General features: G+C 37.7%; 1 protein-coding gene, 1 non-coding gene and 1 pseudogene across 4 annotated transcripts in view; 2 read left to right on the plus strand and 1 right to left on the minus strand.

Moving 5' to 3' along the window:
• The window catches only part of LOC106965928 (olfactory receptor 1L8-like), a 412015-nt gene that overhangs the window by 372518 nt on the left and 22919 nt on the right, over positions 1–16578 (plus strand). Inside the window, exon 6 of one of the 3 annotated variants that reach the window (XM_053204662.1) lies at positions 15255–15341. The exons of the other annotated variants lie outside the window; for them this stretch is intronic. The gene's annotated coding sequence lies outside the window, so the exon portion shown is untranslated. The remainder of the gene's footprint in view (positions 1–15254; positions 15342–16578) is intronic. 3 annotated transcript variants of the gene reach the window in all.
• LOC106965648 (olfactory receptor 1J4-like) lies at positions 3762–4822 on the minus strand (annotated as a pseudogene).
• TRNAK-CUU (transfer RNA lysine (anticodon CUU)) lies at positions 6653–6727 on the plus strand. Its single transcript has one exon. It is a non-coding gene; the product is annotated as a tRNA-Lys (tRNA).

Below are 16578 nucleotides of genomic sequence, written 5' to 3' on the forward strand. Positions count from 1 at the left end.
CATCCCAGCAAGTGCCACCCTCAAGGCCCATCACCCATTTTCCCCTTTCCCCCACCCTCCCATCAACCCTCAATTTGTTCTCTGCATTTAGGAGTCTCTTATGGTTTGCCTCCTGCCCTCTCTGTTTGTAACTATTTTTTTTTAAGCTTTAAAAATGGGCAAACTATTTGACCGACTCTTAACCAAAGGAGACTTGTGGATGGCAAATGAACACATGAAATGTACTTGACATCATTATTAATGAAACAGGGTGCTATCAAAAAAAAAAACAAAAAAACAAAAAAAAACACCAGACGCTGAATAGAAGCAAGGCAAGATTTTATTCATGGCCAGGCCAAACCTGATCTCCTAATCTTAAGGAAAAAAGTGCAGAGGATGGCCCTGAACAAAGGCAGCAGCGGGCTTATATTGATTTTAGCAAGTCAGAATACATCATTATTTGGTTAACCAATTACAATTTACAGCATTTCATGGCAGCCAATTATATTGTGACACACAGAAGTTAGGTTTGGCGGGAACCTATAAATTTTAAAGGTCTTTGTCCTAAGAGGGTTTAATATGACCAATCATAGTTAGACAACTGAGATGCTGTAGGGCTTTGAGTAGTGACTTTTTACATGTTGGTCTTGCCTAGGCCAGATCTTGGTAGAGGGGGTGGGGGAGCGTTTTGCATCCTAAGTTATCTATTTATTTAGTAAGCCCGCAAGGTCACAGAAGTGAGATAAGGCGGTTAGTAATTACTGATAACCCTAATAGGGAACTACATAAGCCTTTTATCTCAACCATTCATGAAAGGTGAGTTTAAGCCAAACTTATATAAAATAAGCTTTCTGATATCTTATAAGTTGACCTATTACAATTAATAAGGAAAATACAAATTAAACTGCAATGAGATAGCACTACACACCTATCAGAATGTCTAAAACTGCTATCCAATGTCGTTGAAGATATGAAGAAACTGTAACTCTCATACATGGCTGGTGACAGTGTAAAATGGTGCTACCCTTTGAAAAACAGTTTACAAGTTCTTTAAAAGTTAAATATATAGCTAGCATATTGCTAGGTCTTTGCCCAAAGGAAAAAGAAAATGTAGATGTCCATACAAAGACTTATACAAGAATGTTCATAACAGTTTTATTTAATAGCCAAAAACTGGAACCAGTCCAAACATCCATCTACAGGTAAATGGACAGAAGGGTTGTGGGATATCCTTATAATGGAATACTACTTAGCAATAAAAAGAATGAACTATTGATAAAAATTTGTACATGGGTGAATCTCAAAATGCTTATGCTGAGTGAAAGAGGACAGCAGCAAAAAAAACAAACAAACAAACAAACAAACAAACAAAAAAAAACCATACTGGCTGATTCCATTTAGATAAACTTCTTGAAGATGGAAATAATCAATGTGGAAAAAAAAAAAAAGATCAGTAGTTCCCCTGGGGACAGATGGGAGAAACAAAGAGGGGCAGGAGGGTAAGCCTGAGTAAACTTCATTATCTTGATGGTTTATCTTTGATAGTTTCATAGATGTATACCTATGTTAAAAGGATCTTGCCATTCCTCTATTGAATAGCATCCAGTGGATTCCCAAATCACTCACACTAAAGATGAAACTCTACTATGATGCTTAATTTTATGTGTCAGCTTGGCTAGGCTATAGTAACCAAGTATTTAGACAAACACTATTCTAGATGTTTCTATGAGGGCATTTTTAAGAGAGATGAACATTTTTAAAAATTTAAATTCAAGTTAACATATAGTGTAGTACTGGTTTCAGGAGTAGGATTTAGTGATTCATTAATTACATATAACACCCAGTGTTTATCCCAACAATTGCCCTCGTTAATGCCATTTACATGGCATTAATGCCTTCGGTCACCCATTTAGCCCATCCCCCCCCCCCCCCCCCCCAGCAACCATCAATTGTTCTCTGAATTTTTAAGAGTCTCTTTTGGTTTGCCTCCCTCTCAATCATCAGCAGGTTTTGAGTAGATTGCCCTCCATACTGCAGATGGGCCTTATCCAATCTGTAGGGCAGAAGACTGCCTTCCCCCAAAGAAGAAGCAATTTTGCCAGAAAACTGCCTTTGGGTTCAAATTGAAACATTTCTCTGGATTTCCAGCCTGTCATCCTGCTGATTTGGGACTTACCAGCCTCCATAATCACATGAGCTAATTCCTGAAAATCTCCCCCCATGCGCCTCTCTCCCACAAACATGCACAAACCCTCTTGGTTCTATTTTTCTGGAGAGTTTTGACTAATACGCTTACTATGACCTGAGGCGCCTTACAAATGTGGTTCCTTGATATCTTTAAACGTATCTTCTACCACCCACCCCCCACTCATCCCTGTATAGCTACAGAGGCCCATTTAATGTTCCTGGAATAGGCCTGATACCATCTTACCCCAGGGTATTTCTAGTTGCTGATCTTCATGCTTGGGATGCTTTTTCCTCAGAAATCCCCGTGGCTCACTTACCTGTCCTCACTAATGTCTTAGTTTAAATGTTACCTTTCCAGTGACCATTAAATTTTAAAGCACCACCCCCCACCAGAACTCTCATTTCCCCCTCCTTTTTTTTAATGAGTATAGTTGAATACAATATTACATTAATTTCAGTTGTACAACATGATGATTCAACAAGTTTGCACATTATGTTATGTCTACTATAAATATAGCTACCATCTGTCCTGATACATTGTTATTACAATGCCATTGACTATATTCCTTATGCTCTGCCTTTTATTCCCATGACTTATTCATTCCATATCTGGAGGGCTGTTTCTCCCACTCCCCTTCACCCATTTTGCCCACTACTGACCCCCCTTCCCTCTAGCAACCATCAGTTTGTTCTCTGTGTTTATAGGTCTGATTCTGGGTTTTGTTAGTTTATTCATTTCTTTTTTGTTTTTAGATTCCACTTATAAGTTAAATCATATTGTTCCCCGCTTTAATGCTTCCTTTACCTACAGCAGTTTTTACCTACAAACAAAACTTAAAATTTATGCATTTAATTCAGACACAAAAACTCATCTCCCACAGAGCTTACATTCTAGTAAAGAAACAACGACAATAAAGGAAATAAGTAAAGCTCATGGTGTGTTAGAAGGTTGAAAACTGCTATGGAAAAAAAAAGGAGCATGATGAGTGGGGTCAGGAATGCTGGAATGTAAATTCTGCATGGCAATCGATTTGGAGGTCTTTCTGTTTTTTAACTTGCACACCCAGAGCTTGGAAAATTGCCTAGCATATAGTAGTCATGGTAAATATTTTTGTGTGCATGAGTTATGAATTCACACATTTATCTTTTCCTTCTCAGAAGTAGAAGCTCTCTGTTTGGGAATAAGACAACACTTATTTTCCCAGATTAAAATTAATCAGGCAGATAGAGGCTGTTCTCACCACAAAAATCCAACTTAGAGCAGAAAATCATAATCTTTCTAGCATGGAGAAATTTGGTAATTGAATTGACTCCTCTGTGCTCCCCTATTAACTTCTTGTCATAGGCACAATCAAATTAAAGTTCATTTAAGTTTTAACAAACTATCAAAATCACTTTATTATCTAGCTAATGCATTTAGAACGTAAGCATTCTGGACTTTCTAAAACTAAACATTAGAAACTTGACTGAATATTTGTAGACAAGAAACAAGAAATAAGGAGCTTGTTTATATCTCATTTACTTCAACAAATAGAAACTGTGGGTTATAATTAAAAGCTAGGTATGACCAAAGTGAAAGGGGTCAGGTCCTATAACTTAACTGTCCATTTAAAGAGTAGTTGGGAAAATGCAAGAGACATGGATAGTCAACAAACAATTTTGCAAGAAGTCATCTCTAACAAGGTCAGTGGGTAAAGTAATACAATTAGGTGATTCTCACTTGGTGAAAACAATGTTGTTTCTGAAAAGAATCTCCAGAGCCAATTTCATGTCTCTGTTCCTTAGGCTGTAGATGAAGGGGTTCAACATGGGGGTGACCACTGTATACATCAGTGAGGCAATCATGTCGTTGTCATTGGAGTTGCTCGATGAGGAAGAAAAGTACAGTGCCATAATTGTTCCATAGAATAGAGACACTACAGAGAGGTGGGAGCCACAGGTGGACAAGGCTTTGCAGATACCTTTGGTAGAGGGCACCTTCAGAATAGAAGCCCCAATGAGTCCATAAGAGACCAGGATGCCAGTCAACGGGAAAATGACAACACAGCCCCTGCAGTAAATATGACCAGCTCATTAACAGAGGTGTTTGAACAGGACAGCCTGAGTAGGACGGGAGGCTACAGAAAAAGTGGGGGATGATGTTGTCAGCACAGAAGGACACCTGGGTCAGGAGGAGGGTGTGTAAGAGGGCACTGCCACAGGAGAGAATCCAGGAGCCAGCCACCAGCAGCACACACAGATCCTCCTTCATGATGGCAGTGTAGTATAGAGGATGACAGATGGCTACATACCTGTTATATGCCATCACTGCGAGAAGGAGATTATCAACACAACCGAAAAGTATATAAAAATACATCTGTGAAATACATCCTGGATAGGAGATTGATAGGTGCTCAGTCTGCATGTTCATCAGCATCTTTGGGACAGTGACAGAAGAGAAAGAGACATCAGTGAAGGCCAAGTGGCTGAGGAAGAAGTACATGGGGGTGTGGAGGCAGGAGTCCAGCCTGATGAGCAGGATGATGAGCAGGTTCCCCAGCACCGTGGTCAGGTACATGCCCAGGAACAGGGCGAAGAACACGGCCTGCTGCTCTGGCCAGATGGGGAGCCCCAGGAGGAGGAACTCGGACACGCTGCTCTGGTTCTCCCCCCTCATGCTGCTTTCTCTCCTCTAGGAATAAAGAGAAATGGGAAATGACAGGTACTTAGAAATACTATGCATAGAAATTACTGTATAGTCACATATTTTCTCCAAGTGACTGTCAGCATTCAGGCAAATATTGCCTTGCAATTCACATATGGATGCCTCGTCCAGTCTCGTGAGAGGGATGCAATGAGATTTGTGTGAACCCTGACAGTCACTTGGAGAAAGTACGTGACACCAAACTCTTCAGTCAAAATCAGGAACAACTCATTCTTTTTTGATTTTGTTTTTTACACATGTGGAGACACTGTGATAGGCACTAGGAAGAAAGTAATGAATAAATCCCTTCCTCTGGGGAGCCCACATTCGAGTAAGCAGCCTCACAGCACTGATGAAGAGCATAGCTCTGCAGCCAGACTGCTTATGAGCTTGTATCTGGTTCTTGCTTATCCTGATTGTTGCTTGCCCTCTCTGTCTCTCTGTCTCTGTCTCTATCTTTGTCTCTCTGTCTGTCACATACACACATACACATGCTTGCCACTTAAGCATTGAGAAGATTAAAGAAACATGCCATGTACAAAATAAGCCCTCAATACACAAACTCACTTCACACCATTAGAATGACTATCATCAAAAAGAAAGGGAAGGGAAGGGAAGGGAAAGAAAGAAAAGAAAAAAGAAAAGAAAAAAGAAAAACGGAGGGAGGGAGGGAGGAAGGAAGGAAGAAAGGAAGCAAGGAAGGAAGGAAATTAGTGTTGATGAGGATGTGGAGAAATTGGAACACTTGTGTATTGCTGGTACACGTAAAATGGTGCAGTTATTATGAAAAACATTATGGCAGTTCCTAAAAAAATTAAGCACAGAATTATCATAAATCCAGAAGTTCCACTTCTGGGTATATATCCAAAACAATTGAAACAAGGTTCTTAAATATTTGTACACCCATGTTCAAAGCAGCATTATTCATTTTTTATGAATATAATTTATTCTCAAATTGGCTTACATACAACACCCAGTGCTCATCCCAATAAGTGCCCTCCTCAATGCCCATCACCCATTTTCCCCTCTCCCCCGTCCCCCCATCCCCCTTCAATTTGTTCTCTGTATTTAAGAACCTCTTGTGGTTGTTTGGCCTCCCTCCCTCTCTGTTTGTAACTATTTTTTCCCCTTCCCTTCCCCCATGGCCTTCTGTTAAGTTTCTCAAGATCCACATATGAGTGAAAACAAATGACATCTGTCCTTCTCTGACTGACTTATTTCACTCAGCATAATACCTTCCAGTTTCATCCACATTGCTGCAAATGGCATGATTTCATTCTTTCTCAAAACAGCATTATTCATGACAGCCAAAGATGGAAACAACCTGTGTCCATTGACAAATGAATGGATAAACACAATGTGGTATATACATACAATGGAATGGAAGGAAGGAAATCCTGACTCCTGCTACAACCTGGATGAACCTTGACATTATGCTGACTAAAATAAGTCAGTCACCAAAGTATAAATACTGTATGATTCCACTTACATGAGATCCTAGAATAGTTAAATTCATAGAGACAAAAAGTAGAATGGTGGTGGTCAGCAGTTAGGGAGAAGAGAAATGAGAAATTATTTTTCAGTGTATACAGTTTCATTTTGAGAAGATAAAAAAGTTCTGGAAGTAGATGGTGGTGATGTTGTAAATGTACATAATGCCACAGAACTGCACACTTAAAAAATTACTTACATGGTAAATTTTATGTTACGCACATTTCACCAAAATAAAAAAAAAAACCTTTAAGTTGGAAAATATATCAGGAAGAGTTGATAAATTATTGACTAAAGATAATAGTCAGGGGTGTCTTGCTGGCTCAGTTGGTAGAGAGCATGAGACTCTTGATCTCGAGGTCGTGAGTTCAAACCCCACGTTAGGTGTAGAGATTACTTAAAAATAAAATCTTTTATAAATGAATGAATGAATGAATGAATGAATGAATGAATGAATGAATGAATTAAGGGTGACCAAAAAATAAATAAACTCACTGTTTTGGCAGGATGAGTGACCAAGATCACAGGTCAGGAATTAAAGATAACGGAGGTATGAATAGGCCATCAAGCAAAGTCAAATAGCTTACTGAAAATGTGTTTACTTCTGTGGTCTCTCTCACACATTCAGGGAAACAGTGAAGGCCCAGACCATGGCCCCTGAAGATTACTTCATCCGCAGCAATTGACTCACTGCATTTTAAATAAATTTTCCAATAAATAACTTCTTCATGTCTGCCATCATCTCTCTCCCCTTTTATCTCCAGTACTTCAAAATAGCTGAGTTCTTTTCTTTTTAAGTTTACTTATTTATTTTGAGAGAGAGAGAACCAGCAGGGAGGGGTAAAGAGAGAGGAGGACAGAGGATATGAAGTGGGCTCTGTGCTGACAGTAGAGAGCCCAATGCATAGCTTGATGATCACGACCTGAGCCAAAGTTGGATGCTTAACCAACTGAGCCACCCAGGTGCCCCCAAAATGGCTAAGTTCTAAGCACACAAGCAATGTGAGTGACATGAGAATTTGCCCAATGGCGTGGCCAGAAGATCAAGATATTACAGATGGTATTGGACTGAGGAGTTATATCAGAATTCATAGTCACCTGAGTAACTAGACAAGGTTCCAGAATTAACTACACCATGTTCCCCAAAGTGGAAATTTGGAAATTACTGAAGGTCAATGAAGAAAATTGGGGGCCCTGGAGAAGTTCAGTAGTCTTCAAACCACATGGACAAATTGCCACCAACTTAGCATAAAGAAGACTTTGCTTAGAGCTTCCTGTTTATGTTTAGGGCTGAGACAAGAGGAGAGTCAGACTCTGGGGCTGTTTCCCTAAGTCAAGTGCATACACATATTGCTATGTCCCACACATATGTAAGTGTGTTAGACACAAAAACAGACACACAGAGTAACACAGAAACAAACCCAAGGTCCTATGCTTTGGCTCTCTCTGACCTATACTCATCTCTAGTTCAAAAGTGTAGAAGTTTGCATGGATTCATACTAACTTACATTCCTCCTTAAGATGAAACATTTTGTCACACACAACTTTAAAAAACATGCAGAAGGAACCCTTCTATGTTGTTTGGGGGGCTGTAAAAGGCTCAGCTGCTATGGAAAACAGAATGGAGTTTCCCTAAAACATTAAAAATAGAACTGCCACATGATCTTGCTATCTCACTTCTGGGTATAAACCAGAAAGGACTGAAATCAGGATCTCAAAGATATATCTGCACTTCCATGTTTACTGCGGTCCTAGTCACAATAATTAAGTTATGGAAACAACCCAAATGAGAAGAATGGGTAGAGAAAATGTGGTATAAACATACAATGGAATATTATTCTGCCTTAAATACGAAGGAAATACTTCTATCTGTGCAACATGGATGAACCTGGAGGACATTATACTAAATGAAATAAGCCAGTTACAGAAGGACAAATATTGCATGATTTCACTTTTATGAGGTATCTAAAAGGGTCAAACTCGTAGAAACAGGGAATAAACAGTAGTTACCAAGGGGAGGGGGAGAAAGGTAGAGCTGTTATTGATATAAAGTTTTGGTTATTCAAGATGAATTAGTTCTAGAGGCCTGCTATACAGCATAGTGCCTGCAGTCCACAGTACTTTATTGTGCACTTCAAAATTCATGAAAAGAGTAGATCTCATTTTAAGCTATTTTAACGTCAAAAAAAGAGGGGGCACAAGGAAATTTTGGGATGTGATGGATATGTCTATTGCCTTGATTGTGGTGATAGCTTCAAATGTATATGCATAGGTCCAAACTCATTAAATTGTATACATTAACTTTATACAGATTTTTGTATCAGTTACACCTCAATAAAGCTGTTTAAAAAATCATGCACTCAGCATAATACCTTCCAAGTCCATCCACGTTGCTGCAAATGGCAGGATTTCATTCTTTCTCATTGCCAAGTAGTATTCCATTTACATATAAAGCACATTTTCTTTATCCATTCATCATTTGATGGACATTTAGGCTCTTTCCATAATTTGGCTATTGTTGAAAACACTGCTATAAACATTGTGGTACATGTGCCCTTATGCATCAGCACTCCTGTATCCTTTGAGTAAATGCCTAGTAATGCTATTGCTGGGTCGTAGGGTAGTTCTATTTTTTGAGGAACTGCCACACTGTTTTCCAGAGCAGCTGCACCAGTTTGCATTCCCACCAACAGTGCAAGAGGGTTGGTATTATGCTGAGTGAAAGAAGTCACTGAGAGAAGGACAAATATCATATGTTTTAACTCATATGTGGATCTTGAGAAACTTAACAGAAGACCATGGGGGAAGGGAAGGGGAAGAAATAGTTACAAACTGAGAGGGAGGGAGGCAAACCACAAGAGACTCTTAAATACAGAAAACAAACTGAGGGTGGATGGGGGGGTGGTGGGGAGAGGGGAAAATGGGTGATGGCCATTGAAGAGGGCACTTGTTGGGATGAGCACTGGGTGTTATATGTAAGCCAATTTGACAGTAAATTATATTTTTTAAAAAATCATATGAACACCACATCCAGTCATCCAGGGAACTCACAAACCACACACACACACACACACACACACACACACAATCCCCACTACACACAATAAGAATCACACATAGTCAAACACAACATACAAGTAACATAAAAAGAAGCAACACGCACACACACACACACATAAACACACACAAGCACACATGCACACATTAGCAAAAGGTTTCCAGCCCTCCATGGTCTACTATTAGCACTATACATTAGGACTTTCTACCATGATAGAAATGCTCTGTATCTACATTGTCCACTATAGCAGCACTAGCCCCATGTGACTGAAGACTTGAAATAGATCTACTGAAACTGAGGAACTAAAATTGTAATTTCAGTTAATTTTAATTAAATTTAACTTTATGACCACATGTGGCTAGCAGCATCATAGAGGTCAGTGTGCAAGTCACTTAGCCTCTAAAAACACAAGCAATGTAAACACCCATTTTCTCCTTCTGTCTCTAGTCCTCACATACACACACGTATCTAGGCCAAGTGATGGTTCCTCACCCTCCTCCAATGGATGCCAATTCTTGCTGGTCCTGGCTGTTACCTGAATACTCCTCTCTTATGGCCTAATGGTCCTTAACACCTTTCATTCCTGTTCACAAGCACTGGAATAACGAGCAGGAAGATTCACTTTTACCAACAAGAAAAAGACCCAGGGGAACACAACCCCAAGCTTCTGTTAGAGAAGAAGCCAACAGAACTCATTGTGCAATTTCTTGCCTCCCTCTTGAGATGGATCCTATGCAGGGACAAAAGGGTCCCAGAAGAAAGTGTCCCTAAAATCAGTGACACATCAGCCTCCCCTCTGCCTGGTCATGAGAAGGTGGAGGGGCCACGGACACCCTTGACCTCTGAAGAATCCAGCAATGGAATCTGTCTCTCCATACATCATAAAAAGGCCCAGATAGAGTAGTACTAGCCTTTGTAGACTCCCAAACCACTAACTCCAACCTGCATTAAAGCACATATTCCACTGCCACCATTCATTCCATTCTTAGAGAACTGCAAGAGAGCCACAAAAGCCAAAGCAACCTTGAGAAAAATGAACAACGTGGGAGGCATCACACTTCCTGACTTTAAACTATACTACAGACCTATAGTAATCAACAATATATGTTACTGGCATAAAACCATGTAGAACATGGAACGGAATACAGAGCCCAGACATAAACCCATGCATATGCCATCAACTAATCCTTGACAAGGGAGCCAAGTGTATACACAATAAGTAAAGGATAGTCTCTTCAATAAATGGTGTCAAGAAACTGGATATCCACATTCAAAAGAATGAAAATGGATCCTAATGATGTAAAAATATCTGTCTGTGACATTCAGCCCCAGGAGCCAAAAATGTCCACCACATCCAGTAGCAGCAGCAGCACCACCCAAGAGCACATCTCACAGCACATCTGTGTTCAGGTGCACATCTCATGGCAGTTCATGGCCTTGTTCAAGTGCAGGGCCTTCCTGCACTGGTACACGAGGGAAGGCATGGATGACATGGAGCTCACCTAGGCCAAGAGCAGCATGAATGACCTGGTGTCTGAGTACCAGCAATACCAGGATTCCAGGGTCAAGGAGGAGGGTGAGTTTGAGTAGGAGGTAGAGGAGAAGGTGGCCTAGAACTGTCGGGTACCCGGTTCAGCATCAAAGCCATGTGAACTGTTTATTCACTCACAACCTGTTCTCTGAATGCTACCTCTCACTGTGTCTGCACTGCTCTTCTTCCTGTTCTTCTTCCTGTCTTGACAGCACATGCACTACAGCGTGGGATATTTGTGTATGAAGTTTTCTATCTATTCTAAGTGGAGACTGGACCCTCATCATACACATAATTTTCAAATATTTTCTCCTAATCTGTATCTTTCTTTTCAGTTCCTTCCTTCCTTCCTTCCTTCCTTCCTTCCTTCCTTCCTTCCTTCCTTCCTTCCTTCCTTCCTTCCTTTCTTCGAGAGAAAGAGAGAGAGAGCACGTGCAAGAGCAGGGCAATCATACAGAGAGAGGAAATCTCAAGCAGACTCCACGCTGTCAGCACAGAGCCTGATGTGGGGCTTGAACTCACTAACCATGAGATCGTGACCTGAGCAGAAATCAAGAGTCAGATGCTTAACTGATTGAGCCACCCAGGCACCCCTTTGTTTTCATTGTCTTAACGGTTTGTCTCTTGGAGCAGAAGTTTTGAACTTTGATGAAGTCCAATTTCTAATTTTTTTTCTTTTATGAATCATTAAGCAATCTTTGCCTAACCCAAGGAAACACATAGTTTCTCTTATTTTTTTCTAAAACCCTTATAGTTCTTATATTTCAGTATGTGACCCAATTTGAGTTAAGGTTTTTTTGTGTATGGTATTAAGTAAGGGTCTAAGTTGAGGGTTTTGCATGGGGATATCCATGTTGCCTAGCACTATGTGTTGAAAAGATTATCCTTTCCCCATTGAATTGCCTTCACACCTGTGTCAAAAACCAGTTGACCACAAAAATAAGGCTTATTCCTTAATGAGGTTTATTTCTGGGCCCTCGATTCTGTTTCATTGTTCTATATGTCTATTATTATGTCAGTGCTACACTTTCTTGATGATTGAAGCTTTACAGTAAGTTTTTAAATCAGGGAGTGAAATGCCTCCCACTTTGTTCTCCTTTAAGTTAACTAACAACCTTTATAGTTATAAATATCACCTCTAATTCCTCTGACTAGGTCTTCCAGTACTATGTTAAATAGAAGTGGCAAGAGTGGGCATCCCAGTCTTGTTACTGATCTTAGAAGAAAAGCTTTCAGCTTTTCACTATTAAATATAATATTGGTTGTGGGCTTATCCTATATAAACTTTATCATGTTAAAGTAAATTCCTTGTATGCCTAGTTTTTTGAGAGTTTTTATCATAAGTGTGTTGAATTTTGTCAAATCCTTTTTCTTCAACTATTGAGATGATATGTGTTTTTTCTTCTTTACTTTGTTAATGTGGTATATTCCATTAATTGATTTGCATATGTTGAATCATCTTTGCATCCCAGGGATAAATCCCACTTGGTCATGGTTTATGATACCTTTAATGTGCTTTTGAATTTGGTCTGCTAGTATTTTGTTCAGGACTTTTACATTCATGTTCATTAAGATATTGGCTTTATTTTTTTATTTTAATACCAGTATAGCTAATATACAGTATTACATTAGTTTCAGGTGTACAATATAGTGATTTAACAGTTCCGTATATCACCCAGTGTTCATCACAACAAGTGTCCTCCTTAATCCCCATCACCTATATCACCAATTCTTTACCTATCTCCCCTCTGTTAACCATCAGTTTGTTCTCTGTAGTTAAGACTCTCTTTCTTGGTCTCTCTCTCTCTCTCTTTTTTCCCCTTTGCTCATTTGTTTGGTTTCTTAAATTCCACATATGAGTGAAATAATGTGGTATTTGTCTTTCTGTAACTAATTTATTTCCTTAGAATTATACTCTCTAGCTCCATCCATGTCACTGCAAATGACAAGATTTCATTTTTTTTTTATGGCTGAACAATATTCCTGTGTGTGTGTGTGTGTGTGTGTGTGTGTGTGTGTGTGTTCTCTTTTTTATCCACTTATCTATCAGGGGACACTTGGGCTCTTTCCATAATGTGGCTTTTGTAAACAATGCTGCTCTAAACATAGGAGTGTCTGTATCCCTTTGAATTACTGTTTTTTCTATTTTTTGGGTAGATACCCAGTAGTGCTATTACTGGGTCATAGGGAAGTTCTATTTTTAACTTTTTAAGGAAACCGCATACTGTTTTTTACAGTGGCTGCACCAGGTTGCATTCCCACCAACAGTGCAAGAGGGTTGTTTTTTCTCCACATCCTCATCAACACTTGTTGTTTCTTGTGTTTTTGATTTTAGCCATTCTACTGGTGTGAGATGCTATCTCATTGTAGTTTTGATTTGCATTTCCCTGATGATAAGTGATGTTGAGTATCTTTTCATGTGTGGGTTGGCCATCTGATGTCTTCTTTGGAGAAATGTCTATTCATGTCATCTGTCCATTTTTTTTTCTTATTTGTAAATACTGTCTTTCCTTTTTTTTAATATAGTTTATTGTCAAATTGGCTAACATACAGGGTGTAAAGCAGGCTCTTGTTTTTTGGGGTAGATTCCTGTGGTTTGTTGCTTATATAAAACATCCAGTGCTCCTCCCAACAAATGCCCTCCTCAATGTCCATCACCCCTCCCCACCACCCACTATCCATTTTTTAATTGGATTACTTGTTTTTTGGGTGTTGAGTTTGATATGTTCTTACATATTTTGGATACTAACCCTATATCATATGTGTCATTTGTAAATATCTTCTCCTATTCCACAGTTTGTCTTTTAGCTTTGTTGACTGTTTCTTTCACTGTGCAAAAGATATTGGCTTTTAGTTTTCTTTTCATATGGTGCTTTTGGCTGGCTTTGATACTGGGGTAATATTTGTCTTCTAAAGTGAGTTTGGAAGTGTTCTCTCTTAATTTTTTGCAAGATTTTAAGAATACTGGTGCTAATTCTTCTTTAAATATTTGATAAAATTCACCAGTGAAACCATCTGGTTCTGGGCTCTTCTATATTGGGAGGTTTATGATCACTGATTCAATCTCCTTATTTGTTATTGGTCTCTTCAAGGTTTCTATTCTTTTGTCATTCAATGTTGGTAGGCTGTATGTTTCTGGGAATTTATCAATTTCATCTAGGTTACAACTCAGTAAACTTATTAAAAATCATTGAGCTGGATTTTATTATATAAAGTTACAAGAACAAAAATTGTACCAGAAATTTTAACCAGTACATTATGTAGATATAAAGAATAAGGAGGCTAAATATTGAGAGGGTAGACTTCATTTATTGTTCACTGATAATATTATCACTTACCTAAAATACAAAAAACAATATACAAATTATAAGAATAGTGAATTTAGTATAGTTATATATTGACTTTGACATAGAAAAGTCAACTGTATTTCTATATTGTAGAAAAAAATGAATATGAAAGTTAAATGATTGCAAAAGTTTTAAATTACATACAAATATGAAATATCCAGGGAAAGTTTGAATGAAAAATGTGTAATTCCTGTATCTTAAAACTAAAAAATGTCTTGAAAGAAAACAAAAAGATAAAAATAACCAAGATATATATACATGTTCCCAGATTAGAGAGTCAATATTTTTGAAATGTTAGTTCTCTTTAAGCTATTTTATATTTTGAATACCATCCTAAATAAAAAACCAAGTTTTGTTTTGTTTTTTAATTGTCAAGCAGAATCTAAAATTCAAATGGAAATTCAAGAAAAAAAAGCCAAGATAACTCATATTCAATCATTTGATTCCTTGAATGGGGAAAGGATGGATTTTTTTTTTCCTCCTCCTCCTCCTATATTTGACTGATAACACTATTCTGAATCTCAGGCACTATTTAAAGATGCTCTTAATACAAGGTTCAGTTCATCACAGTGCATTCAATTTTTTTAAAAATTAAAAATGTTTTCATACAAATTATATGTTTTAACTTTTAATTTATGTTCTTAACTATTACTCTCTGACTTTAGCAATATCATTTAACCAAGTTTAATTAGGGCTTGGTTTCCAAATCTGTAAAGTGACAAAATGCACTACACGAGAGACAAGAGTATTTTGTATTCAGTAGATATTCAAGAATTAAAAGAATCTATGCCTCTCAGTACCATACAATTTTCATGGACATGATTTATTGTTTGGAAAATTAGTACTTTCAATTGTAATTTTTACTGTTAAGCAAGACAATAAAATTTGAGCAATGATAAAGATCAAGACAATGTATTATTTTATAATAGTATCTTTTATTTAAATATACTAAAAATATTTTATGAATTTTATACATAGGAATTACTGCTTCTACCTTTGAGATGCAACGTGTGTGTAAATCATTTATCCTGACCTTATCTTTTTACCTCATTTTTGTGTCTAGCTGTAAGTATAACTGCCATACAATAAGTCTTGATTATCTGGGCTGTGATAAGTGAGCTCCAGGACAAAAAATTAAAATTGATTTTCTTGGATAGACTACAGAGAAGTTTGTTATGTTGCAAACTTGATCAACTAAGGAAAGATGGCATTTTTAATAAATTGTAATATGTATCTATTGGATATTCATACAGAATACAATTAATTTGGGTCTGTGCCTTGAACCACAGGAATCTGCCCCAAAAACCAAAAGCATACTTTACACACTGTATGTTAGCCAATTTGACAATAAATTATATAATAAATAAATAAATAAATAAATAGTCCTAAAAAAAAATACACCAAAAGTGAACCCAGACAGACTTTAGATACACATATTAAAAGCAAGAGAAGAATCTTTTTAAGATAAAAATTTAGGGGAATATTATCAAGTTCTTTTGGTGGACAAAAATTTCTTAAATAGGGTATAGATAAAGTTAGCCACATAGGGAAAAAATTCAATACATAGGACTAAGTTAGGATATATAAACTCTGTTCCTCAAAAGACCCATAAAGATTATGAAAAAGCAAGCCACATAACAAAAGAATATATTCTCAATACATATTCCCAGCAAATGGCTTATTTCCAGGAATCTACATATACATGAAGAACTCCTAGAAACCAATAAGAAAAAACCAGACTACCCAATAAAACAGCACCAAATGACTAAGAACAGACCATTTACAAGAAAGGATACCCAAATTCCTAGTAAGTATGGGCAAAGAAGGTAAAAGTACATGAGTTATCAGACAAATGCAAATTCAGACCACAACTCGTGACTCCTACCAGCCCATAAGAATGTTTACAGTAGAGAAGATGGACAGTATAAAAGTTGGTGAATAAGTATATTACAGGGAGCAGTGGAAACTGAAGCAAGTACTTTGTCTAACTTTTTAAAATATTATCTGTTAATTGAAGTATACATATATTTTCTTCCAAAAATTCCATTATGAGGTATATACACAAGCTCTGAACTGGGAACCACCCAATGTCAATCAGAACTAGAGTGGATAAATAAATTAAGGAATATAGACACAATTGAAAACGATAAAGCCATGAGAATGAGTTAACCATAACTATAGAGAACAAAACAGAATGGGAACACAAAAGAGTATATACTCTATGCTTTATGTATAAAACAGCCAAAGTGTCCAATCATATATGAAATCAGAATAATGGCAATAAAGTAATATGGTTAAACAC

The sequence above is a fragment of the Acinonyx jubatus genome, chromosome D4 (assembly GCF_027475565.1).
Source record: "Acinonyx jubatus isolate Ajub_Pintada_27869175 chromosome D4, VMU_Ajub_asm_v1.0, whole genome shotgun sequence".
Taxonomy (NCBI): Eukaryota; Metazoa; Chordata; class Mammalia; order Carnivora; family Felidae; genus Acinonyx; species Acinonyx jubatus.